The sequence below is a fragment of the Mustela lutreola genome, chromosome 4 (assembly GCF_030435805.1).
Source record: "Mustela lutreola isolate mMusLut2 chromosome 4, mMusLut2.pri, whole genome shotgun sequence".
In the NCBI taxonomy this organism is placed as follows: Eukaryota; Metazoa; Chordata; class Mammalia; order Carnivora; family Mustelidae; genus Mustela; species Mustela lutreola.
Genome location: NC_081293.1, coordinates 155,825,026 through 155,837,394, shown reverse-complemented (window position 1 = coordinate 155,837,394; position 12,369 = coordinate 155,825,026). Strand labels below are relative to the sequence as shown.

Here is a 12,369-nt window from a genome sequence, read left to right as displayed (position 1 = left end):
CAGCCACTTGAAAGCTCCTGGGAATTCACCAGCATCACACTTCCTCAATGTTTACTTGACACTGGGAGAAGGAAAGGGGAAGTGAGTTAATATTTGACTAAAAAGGGGAGGGCTTTATTTTTGTCTCTTATGTTGAAGCCAAGAGATCCGTCCTTTCCTCTGTAAACCAAGAAGATTTAAGGGCTGCGTCCATGCAGCTGGTGAATGTTCCTGGCTGCCCAGTTTCTGAATGCCAGAGATACATAAAACTGGGCAGAGGCTGGCACCACACCCATTTACCTTCTGTCTGTCAAAGGTGTCTTCTCCCTGACTTGCAAAAGTAGGATAAGGGGGAACATAGCTCAGGGCTACTGAGAAGTTTGGAGTATGGGCGAAGTTATCCATCACTGAGGTTTTCCACTCTGACATTCAGGGAGAAGCTGTTCATGGGACAGTAGCACTTTTTAGGCTCTGGTTAATTCTTCAAGATAGGGAACTGTTTGTCACTGGGAGGTGTCAGGCACACATTAAATACTGACCTGTCCAGATGCCGGGGATGGGTGGGGTAGGGGTCCTGCGCTGAGCAAGAGGGTCTCCCAGATGACCCTTAGAGTCCTTTCTGATGTTGCCTTGTTTCTCAAAAACAAGAAAAACAGGACTAGCTGTAGCCAGCTGCCTAGACTTCCTTACCCACATCCCTCCCACTTTGTCTGAATCTGGGGCTGCAGGAAGGCATAGGGAAGGAGGCAGCAACCATTTAAGGCAAGATGTAAACATTCCTGCTTCTGACCTCCACATTGGCAAATTTCACCTCCTCTGTGTTAGAGTGGGAGAGGGGAGGAGGGCTTGGCATTTACTGCTTGGTCCACAGAGGGGGAAAAACTAAAGGGGAGCCAAACTGGCAACTTGCCACTTAGAGAATGTGAATGTAACTAAATATTTGCAATTGACTCAGTCTAAGAGCATGAAGTACCTATTCTCCTGAGGTTGGGGGGAAACATGCCTCACTGTTCCAGTGCATGAATAATCAAAGTGCTTCTTTCCTTCCCTGTTATCCTCACCATTATCCTGATGTTATTATTTTAGTGCATGCTAATTTTTGCGAAAGACTGCTTAGTTGTCAATAACACATTTTCTAAAGTATTTGTTAAGGAGCTTGAAGACAAACTGTCTGGGTTTGAGTATTAGCCTAGTGGCCTGGGTAACGGACTTTGATAATCTCCACAAACCTCAGGTCCTCCATCTGTTGGATGGAGCCAAGTTATTTTCATGCTTCACAGAGCACCTGTAAGAAGTAGATGAGATAAAAGACTCAGTCCGGGGTGCGCCTAGGTGGCCCAGTGGGTTAAGCCTCTGCCTTCTGCTCAGGTCATGATCTCAGGGTACTGGGATCCAGCCCCAAATTGGGAATCTCTGCTCAGCAGGGAGTCTTCTTCCCCCCCTACCCGTCCGCCTCTCTGCCTACTTGTGATCTCTCTCTCTCTGTCAAATTAAAAAAAAAAAAAAGAATTGCTATGGTGCTGAGTTAGTTGGAGGCTAAAGGGCACCCAAGAAGTGAAGAAAGAGCTGCTATCTCATAGCAAGAGTAAGCAGCAAAACCCAGGCATGTAAATCTGCTTTGCAACCACCATATGCTTGTCTACCACAATATCTGAGTCAGTTGGAACTAATAACAAACAGCAAACTTACTCAGACTACCAGATTAATAATCTTTAGAGAAAAATGAACAAATTTTAAGTCCATTTTTGCATTAGTTCCAACAATAAAATGCAGTCTTATATTAACCGTTTTCAAACAATGTTTGTGCATTGACTTGGAAAGTGAGTTCTTGGTTTTCATCTTCTGGTCCAACCAAAGATAGCTTTCAGAAAATACTTGCTGGTGGCCAACCTCCAAATGGTTTTCTGTTATTCAGATTTACTAATAAAGATATTTCCCATGTTGTCTAGATAAGTAGGACCCATTTTACTTTTAATGTGCAGAAATTTTTTCACTATTAAAATGTTTCACTGGACTCCCATGTCACATGTATGGTTTTTGGCTTCCCAGTGACTGTGTTTCCTTTCACACAAGCATTTCTTCCCCAGTTTTGGCATGTGTGCTTAGAGGAGGTGATGAGACTTAGCAAAGGCAGGCTAAAATCCCATTCCTCTGGTCGAAATGACTGGCCAAATCAGCTCTTCATAGCATGGAGGCAGTAGGGGGCCTTTGTGGGACATCATGACAAAGATTCCTACTGCCTTCCATGGGACTAGGTGTTGAGAGATGACAGCCTGAAGCTCTGAATCCCCTCTCAGCCTTACAAAGGAGCCACTGTGTAGAAGCTGAGGCAAGACACAAAGAAAGTCTGGTTCCTGGTGGCATCATTGGCGCCATCTCTGTCCCTAGACTTTTCACTTAAGTGGGACAATAACTTTTTCCTGTGTTAATCCAATTGGAGTTAGAGTTCCTACTGCTCACCACCAAGAAATCAATGCTTACCACATGGCATTATTGTGTAAATGAATGGGATAATCCAGGGGGAATCATTTAGTAGAACAGTGTCTGGCATTGGGCCACACAGTGTGTCTATCTGTTTCCACCAGCAGCGGCAGCCCCAAGGGTCACTAACATGGTGTACTGGGAAGCTCAAGGCATGTGTCATGAACAGTTTGGTGGTTTGGGAAGGGCAGAGAAACATGGAGAAGAGGAAGAGAAAGAAATGAGAATTTCAGGTAGTGGGAGTAAAGATAGGAATGTATAATGCATATTTGATGCACACCAAAAAGACCAGCCAATGGGATGGGCACTCATGGTGGGGAAAATGGAGATCAGTCATCCTGGCTGGAGTCTGGATGATGTCAGGTCTTAAGCTAAAGAGCTTGGGCTTTGTCCTATAAGATATAGAGAGGTAGTAACCACCTGATTTGACTTGACAAATCAGCATGAATCTGACAAATCCCTACTTGTAGTCAAAGATGGAGCATGGAGGCCATTTCCAACCGAGAGAGCAAAGGACTCTGCCAAAGCAGGGCCAAGGGGTGGAAAGAAGGGCAGCAGAGGGCGTGGGTGTTCAGCATCATGTACTCAGCTCTTCTGTTCTTGACCTCTTCCTTGCAGGGGATGAAATACCAGCCTCCGAGCACCAGATGCCTATTAGTCTTTGTCGCTGAGCAAGAAGAATAGAGAGTCCATGGTATTCACTTTGTTTGGCCTGCCAGGTGATTATCAGTTTTCTGCTTCTGCTCCCTCACCACACCCTCTGAGTCACCCTGTGTGCTATAGGTGTGTGCTTCTTTACTGAGTTTTATAAGACATTTATTTTTATCCTGCACATGTCTCATTTTAAATAGTGGACTCAATTTATATGGCTTTCGTTGACTTCTTCTGAGACTGGAAAGTAGTCCTGGTAGAACATTGTTCCCTAAATGCAAAGAAGAATGAGCCGATGAGCTGTTAACATGACACACAGATTTTATGGAAATGTCAAAGGTAGAAAAGAGCAAGGGGTTACTTTTCACAACTATTCACATGGGACCGTGGGATAAGCCCCCCGTGAGAGCCAAGGGGCCTGAATTCTAGTCTTGGTTGTTTCACTAACAATCTTGTGGCCTTGGACCTGAGGCCTTTCTGTCCCTAAGTTTTCTCACCCATAAAATGAGATGGTTTTACCCTGGGGAGCTCCCAGCCATATAATGCTCAGCATCTGTGTTGACGGCCAACAAATGAGTGCAGTTCTGTAATAGGATAAGGCAGAGCAAAAAACTTTGCTCTGTGTATAATCCAAGCCGTTGTCGCCTGGTTCCTTCTCTTGGTCTGCTGCAAAGTAGTATGAACAGGACAAACTACCTTACTCTTAGGAAGGGTGACATATCACTCTCTTATTGGACCTGTAGACAAAATGGAGCCCCCATTACAGATTTTTGCCATAACTAAGTAGGAGTACAGTTTAAGGAGCCTTGTTAGTACCCTGGAAGGGAGCCATGAGGTGTCACGGTTAGAACAGCTCAAATTTCCACTCCACACGCACCAGGCAGGCTGGCCAACCCTGGGAAGACCCTTAACTTGCTTGAGCCTTTGTTTCTTTATGTGTAACTGCAGATAATAATGCAAACTAATACAAACCTGTTGGATATATCTTGAGGATTAAGTGATATAATGTGTTTAACACATGCCATGGACCTAGCAAGGGCTCAGTAATTGGTAGCTATGAGAATAGTGGTAAAAACTCCTCAGTTCCCACATTATTTTTTGCAGACTTAGTTCCTCAGCTGTGGAGCTAGATCAAAATGCTTACAGCTCCCATAACCTCCACTCAAAATAGCTAATCAGGAACTTAACTGATCCATGCAACACACTGTATTGGGCCCTTGGTGTGTAGCTGGGCCTGACATTTTCTGTAATACCTAACTTGGCACGTACAAAAGATATTTATGTCAACTTCTCTTTTTCTCACGCAGTTTGTTTTCTTCATATATTCTGTTCCCATACTTCATATCATAGGCTATTTCAATGATCACCAAAATTTATCTCTCTCACTTAATGGCAGTTTCTTTTTCCATGAAGAAAAACAACTAAGAAGGTCATTTCAACCAGAAATGCTGGGTGTCCATTAGTGAATAGTAGACATCAAAGTCACAGGGATGGGAGCGCTGGACAATCCCCCAGTGCATTCAGTAGCTGTGTTAGTGCTCCCACACACCAGCCTAGCAGCAGACAATTCCCATTTGTGCCTCAGTCAAATGATAGTTCTCTATGTGTCGTGTGTCATTGGGGTCAGCTGAAGAAAGACTGAAACTACCAATATTTAGTCTGTGACTGCTAGGTCCATGGATGCCAATGCACGTGGAAGCTGCTGGGGCTAGGGGTTGGGGTTGAGGTACAGGACAGATACAAGAAAGTCAGATGAGGGGATGATCAGTTGACTTTCAAAACAAAGGAAGAGAGCTGTGGATTTAAAATCCCTAGAAATCCTTGACACCACCTTGCTCCATTACTCTTTAAAACTTAGGAAATGACCATCCTGAAGTATCTACTTAAGTTCTTTCATTTGTCCCATCCTTCAACTAAATAAATTTGGTACCCAGACCAAAAGAAAAAAAAAAAAAAAAAAGAACGAACAAATGAGCTTAGAAAATGACCCCAAACCAAGCATACTAGTCTCACTATTGCCAGAATGACAGAAATATACACTAACTACAAGGCTCTTAGAGCTCTGCTCTTTGGGAAAGTAAACAAGCAAACTTAAAATGAAGCAGGAAGTTTCTTTGGGTAGTGTCCCATCTCTTTGCCCTCCAACTCAAGGAAAACAATCTTAATCAAGAAGAAACTCAGGCAGCCATCTCTCTGTTGCACAATTATTAGGGGGTGAGCGACAGCAAAAGTCAAGATAAGGTCAGATAGCCAGAAAGGCAGAAGTGCCGGGAAAGGAAAATACATAGGATGTGTGAGAAATTTGGCAGGGACTATGAACATCAACCATCATCCAAAATACTACCTCCTCTGTACTGTTAATGTTGTTTTAGAAAATTTTCTTTCTTCTGTGTCATTTTATATTGAGTCTCTTAGAAGCAGTAACAGTGATTGCATTTTAAAACTCAAACTAATAGTTTTTGTCAGGAAGCCTGGGTGGCTGAGTCCCTTAAGCATCTGACTCTTGATTTTGGCTCAGGTCATGATCTCAGGGTCATGAGACTAAGCCCTGCATGGGGCTCTGTGCTGGGTGTGGAGTCTGCTTAAGATTCTCTCTCTCCCTTTGTCACCTGCACTCTCTCTCTTTCTTAAAAAAAATTTTCAAACTGGGGCACCTGGCTGGCTCAGTGGATTAAGCCTCTGCCTTTGGCTCAGGTCATGATCTCAGGGTCCTAGGATTGAGCCCCGAATTGGGCTCTCTGCTTGGTGGGAAGCCTGCTTCCCCCCGCCACAACCCCTCGCCTGCCTCTCTGTCTACTTGTGATCTCTCTCTCTCTGTCAAATAAATAAATAAAATCTTTAAAAAAATTTTCAAACTAGCAGTTTTTGTTATTTCTTGTAGAAATCTAATTCATTTATATTTGTTGTTGCAATTATCCAAGTTTCTTTTATTTCTATCATACTGTTTTATGCTTTTCTTTAATACTTCTTTGTTCCTTATGGTCATTTTACTATACAAACTATATCTTGTTTTTATCTACTCTAGCATCTTTGGGTTTTAGCAATTACAGCAGTATTACTTAATTTATATCTCTTGAATTACTAACTTCCTTACTGAAATGGAGCTTTTTGACACTGACTCTATCAAGACATGCTATTTCTTTACCATTTTATCTCATCTTATCTTCTTCTCCATTAGGTTTTATTTGTTCATATATACTGGTAATTCAAACCTAAGATGTTGTTATTAAATTATCTCTTAATTATATATCTTCTTTATGAAGAATTGATTTAGGCTTTTGTGTTTGTAACAAATTTGTACAATGACTATGTGGATTCAGTCATATATTTCATGGGTTGCAAAGGTCACCACTAACTTATTTTTTTTTTTAAGATTTTATTTATTTATTTGACAGAGAGAAATCACAGGTAGGCAGAGAGGCAGGCAGAGAGGGGGAAGCAGGCTCCCTGCTGAGCAGAGAGTCTGAGGCAGGGCTCAATTCCAGGACCCTGGGATCATGACCTGAGCCAAAGGCAGAGGCCCAACCCACTGAGCCACCCAGATGCCCCACCACACACCTCTTCATATTAAGAGTTTCTATTCTTGAGTTCTCAATTGGTGATCTCTCATAGCATCATTTTTAAAGGAATTGTTTCAGTTGAGACCTTTTCTGAATTCTTGCATACCTATTGTTTTCCAGATCAATGACAGCTTGTCTAGATACATATATATATTTTTAACTCACAACCTCAAAATCCTAGGAATGCATGTACACACATCAGTATAGAATGAAAAAACTAAAAGTGTCTCGTATTCCTGTAGTCTGGAAATAAACATAGCTAATTGGTTGCTATGATTTCCTTCAAATAGTTTTCTTGCATATATTAGCATTATTACTAATGCAATACTTTTTTCTTTTTTACAAAAATGGGTTTATAGAAGCATCTCATTTAATTCACCTAAATGATAGTAATTTGAAATACCATCTTTTCTTTCTTGAATATTATTCAAAATACATATTCACTTAGTATACTGTTACAGTTTACTGCCATATTTTTTCTATTTTCTCAATAGTACTGTTCCCACCCTAATGAAAGCCAGCAGAGCAGATTCAATTGCACATTTTTGGCCAATGAGGGCTTATGTTCCCTATTGCAACTGCCCTTAGCCAATGAGAGTTCCACGGGTCTCTTACAGGTTGTTAGGCAACCCATGTTATTTGTGCTCCTGTGGCTTCTCTTTCTGCTATTTGTTTTGAATTCTGGAAGAAACTTTAACCTACTCTTGGCGAGCAAAGAGTTTACTGGTGCTTACCACTTACAGTAAATGCTGAAACATTTGCTGGTATCTATGGTTCTGCATCTGGCCCAAAGACACAAAAGAGGAGAATCAGGCTTCTTAGAAGTTAAAATGAAAGTGTTGAGCCTCCATGGGTACTGTTAATGACAATGGTCTAGGAAACAGAGGATAAAGATTGATAGGCAATTGGTGACTGTCGGAAGGCTTTGACACTAGGAAGGTCATCATAAGGTCATCACAAACAACAGCTTAACCTGGAAGAATTGGCCTCCAATTGCATAAACTGTAGCTGGAATCATGCAACTATTTCAAAGACTTTAAGGAGCAGGGAGAAGCAATTGCCAGTGTTGAATATAAGAATGTCACCCCCTGTGCACAGGGTTACAATGACCCGCATAACTGGCTAATTCAGTGGGAGCTCCCATTTTCAGAAACTAATCAGTCCCCCATGCTAAACACCATAAGTGTATGGAGTAAAAAGTATTTTGTAGTATCATTTTAACTTTTAACCTTATAAAGCATCAATACCTCCTGGACATATTTCATGTTGGCATGTGTATAATCTTAGAATCTATAGCATTTTTTCCAAAGACTCCATAATATTTCTTTGTATTAACTTACTACAATTTATTGAATTAATCCTCTATTAATGGACATCTGGGTTGCTTCTAGTTTCTATGTTACAAACAATACTGCAATGGTCATAATGCCCTAGAAGATGTTATTTTTGAGAATATTTATTTCTCTGTGTCCTCCTCAACATGAGGGGTTATCAAGTATTTTAAATGTTTTTCAATTTATAAGGAAAAATAATATCTTATTGTGTTTAATTTGCAGTTCTTTAATATTAATAAGTTGAGATATCTTTTCATGTTTGTAGGACATTTGCACTTCAAATTCTTTGAGCTCCTGGTTCATGGCATTTGCCTATTTTTCTTTCGGGTGTTTATAACACTAAAATCTCGGAAATAGATATATTGTCTATTACATTTAGTAAATTTCCTTTTTTTCCTTTCTTTTCTTTTTTTTAGATTTTTATTTATTTATTTGAGAGAGAGAGAGTGAGCCAGTAGAGAGGACAAGCAGGGGGAGCAGCAGAGGGAGAGGGATTCCAGGACCCCAGCATCATGACCTGAGCCAAAGGCAGACGCTTAACCAACTGAGCCACCCAGGTGAACCCGCTGAGTAAATTTCATACCAAAATATTATGTAGTAATTATGAATTATATTTTTAAAGGATTTTTAATGATGGAAACATTCATTATATGGTAAGTGAAAATAAAACAATATAAAATTGTATATATCATACTGTTTTTTTTTTTAATGCATAGACAAAAGCCTGAGGGGGTGAAAATGCACATATGTATTAATGTGATTTGAGGAGGTAAAATTACAGGTAATATTAAAACTTACTTGGTAAAGTTTAATATTTTCCAGAAATACTATAAAGCACAGTTTTTTTATGTAATCAGAATGAACAAAAATGTTGTAGTTTTGCGATTATAACTGACCTCTAACAGTTGTCCTGTTCTGTGCCTCAAGGGCACTGGTAGTCAGCCCCTGTGTTAACACAAGGGCTCCTTAAGTCAGCATGGAACAGTCTGTAAGACCACGAGGTGAGGAGAAAACAGGCAGCTGGCTGTCCCCGTAGAGTCCAGTGGGTCCATGCTGCTCTGGGGCCCTAAGAGTCCTTTGATGGCCACTGGCTGACACAAACAAAAGTGAGTCTTCTGATTTGGGTTATGGTTTATTGGTATTTGTGCATGACCAATACATATTCCTGAAGATTTCATTTTTAGGTAAGTTATGTAAAACAGGTTACCTTCTACATAAATTATTAAAGATTATTACAATTTGATAGTTACCAAGAAAAGGGGATTATGTCACGTTTCCACACATTTTCCAGCCTTTCAAATCCAAGTATGGTGCCTCAGCCCTCACTCATCTTAGACGTTCTTCGCTGGAGCTTCTGCTTGTCGCCCATCCCTTCTTGTTTGGCTCAGTGGCTCCTGATTCCCCACTGTTTCCCCCTGGCATCCTTGTCATCACCTGCGAGCTGAAGACTTCTCTCACCAGTGCCTTCCTAAATCCCCAGGGATTGCGAAGCAACGCAGCTGGCCTAACAGAATTGACTGAAGATCGGAGGTTGGCATGGGGCCTTTGCATGCTGGAAAGGAAAAAGGCAGAAGGCAGTGGGGTCTCAGCATATGACCATCACAGATACTGCCTCTCTTCCGGCCCATGTGGGCCTTTTTGCAAATCCCTGGCCTCTGCTTCCTACAAACCAGCGCCTCTTCTCCCATCTTTGCCTCTCACTGAGTCCCCACTCCTTGGTCCCCCATGCTACTTCTTACCCAGTGGAGGAAACCCCAGGAACCCACAGCACAACAAATGTGCCTCCCTGTCCAAGGAAGGTAGCTTTTTTCCATAGAGAAATTTTAGCCTTGTTCTGTCCAAACCACTCCTACCTGGGTGAAGTGTAAGCCTAAAGTCTACTAAAGCGTTTTCCCATTAAAAAAGAAAAATTACTTCCAAGGAAAAATTCTGCAGTTACTACCTAAAGTAAGGAGCATCAACAGCAAAGAGTCTTTAAAACAGTAAGGCTCTCCCACTCCCCCTCTAGAGCCCACGTGTCCTCTCATTAAGTCCTTTATTAAAGTTGCTGACACAGTGGCTGTTTACCAACCAGGATGGAAACATTTTAGTATTTTTGTAACCAACAATGTTTCAGTATTTTAATAGCTGAGGGCTTACCTGCTGCTTGTCAGCCCTGAACATAGAGATACAGAATTCTAGAATCCCTGAGTTGGGAGATATAAGCAGTCTCTAAAAAAATCTTCTGAATGATGCCTCTGGATGAGGAGCTCCTCAGAAGCGAAGACTGCCATGCCTCCCGCAGTGGCTGGCACCCTGCAGATGCTCTGTGACTGATGACCGGTTCAACAAGAGGACGAGCCAACACTCACTGCTGTTTCATTGATAGATTGGCGCCCCCTGGTCTTTTCTGGTCAAGTGTTAGGTAGCCCATTTTCATGGAAAGCAGCTGGTGATTCTGTGGATCTCTCCTATCTTTGTGCAGGAAAATGTGACTTTTAGGAATTTTACTCTTTTGTTTTTTGATAACTGTTCAGAGCAAATGTCTGGATCTCTCTTTATATTCTATCACACATATCATGTTAGATATGTCGTATATGTGTTAACATGGGTCTATTATATACATTTCTGTTCTGATTTCTATCTTCTTTCAGGTAACTGTCTTTTCCTATCACAATGCCTTAGCCTCAAAATTTTCTACTATTCTTTAGGCTATAGTCGTAGCAGAAAAGAATCACTAGCTGGGATGGGGAGGCAGAAGGTACAGCAAAACCAAGAAGAGTGTAGCACAGACAGGAGGGGCACAGAAGCCTCAGTAGAACTGAGCTCTCCTTCCCTTGGCCTTCAGCTAAGACCAGTCCTCTCTTGTGGAATCATTTACATGGACCTTGAACACCAGAGCTCTGCAGACGGTGGGGCAACTACACATGCTCTGGGGACAGGGGACAGCTGGGACAGCCTGGAGTGATTGGTGCCCAAGCCTGTTGGAGAAAGTAGTTCTGCCACAGGCTCAAGCTTATAATGACAAGGTTCTCTAGGGACGCATACCAGCTGTGCTGTACTTCAAATTAGTGGAATCTAGCATGACCGGCAAGATGTTTATTTTGTGAAACTGCCTCTGCATCTCTTTTGGGGCTGAATTTGCTATATTCTCCATGTTTAGTATGACAATGATTACTGTTGCTGTTAATGATAATGAGAACAAAATGCAAAGTCTTTCACCAAAATTATGTCTACTTCTCATGGCACTACCACGATGTGGACACTACTATTTTCATCTTACAGATGCTGATCACACAGAAAATAGGAGAGCCAGGCAATGAATAGATATAAAATATATACCCCTTCCTCTCTACATGGATTCGTGCCAAGTAACACAAGAGGCCTGCTTGCTCTTGACCGAAGGGCAAGGGCGAAACTGTAGGCTCACACTCTTCCCTCCTCCCAAGAGATAGGGGAGGTTTCCAAGTTTCCAATTTCCTTCTGTTTTCAACAAAATAGGAACCTTACTATTATCTCATTCAAGCATAACACAGAGAAGTAGGGCGGTGGTGGAAAGGCTCAAGAAAAGGTCCAGTTCTAATGCTGCCGAAATAAGAAGGATGGGAAAATTAGGGCTGCCCTCCGCATCTCCCACCCCGAACACGGGGCTACCTACATATTCAGCCTGCTGTGTAGGAATCACATGGTCTGGTTACGTTATGGAAACAACTTCGTGGTTGCAAACAGTCACAACTGCCAGCCACACTGGACTGAGCTTACTTGACCATCAGAGAAATGCCCACGTGAACACATACAGACATACATGTAGTTTATGTGTCCAGTCGGTTCTCATTATTCACAGAATCTGTATTTGTGAATCCACCTGTTTGCCCAGATTTATTTGTCCCCCCGCCCCCAGTCCATCTTTGGGGCACTTTGGCAGTCATTCATAGGTAGGCAGAGAGCAGTGAAAAACTGGAGTCCCTGATACAGTTGCACTTTCTTCCCCGCTGAGCTGAACAGGACAACATGCTGACTCCTTATTTCAGCTCTCATCTGGTCAACCAGTGTCCTTTTCATGTCTATTTAGTGCCTCCTTATGTGTTTTTTGTTGATGAATTTGCTGTTTCTAATGACCTCCAAGTATCTGAAATGCTGTCTAGTGTGCCCGAGCGTGTGTGGGACGATGACGTGCCCTCCAGAGAAAATCCATGTGTCAGGTAAGCTTCATTCAGGTGTGAGTTAATAGTGATGTTGGTCCTGAGTTCAATATTAATGAAGCAAGAATATATAGTAAATAAAATGTGTTTACACAGAATCACAGGAAAACAAGGTTATGCCCTGATCAGTTCAAGAAAGTATGCCCAGAGGCACCTAGAAACTTGCCCCTGTATTTCCCTAAG

At 41.9% G+C, this 12,369-nt stretch overlaps 1 long non-coding RNA gene across 1 annotated transcript in view; it reads left to right on the top strand.

The window, feature by feature from the left end:
* The window catches only part of LOC131829565 (uncharacterized), a 142,046-nt gene that overhangs the window by 64,221 nt on the left and 65,456 nt on the right, over positions 1–12,369 (top strand). The window contains exons 4-5 of the long non-coding RNA XR_009352911.1: positions 3,079–3,179; positions 8,422–12,186. This is a non-coding gene — a long non-coding RNA (uncharacterized LOC131829565). The remainder of the gene's footprint in view (positions 1–3,078; positions 3,180–8,421; positions 12,187–12,369) is intronic.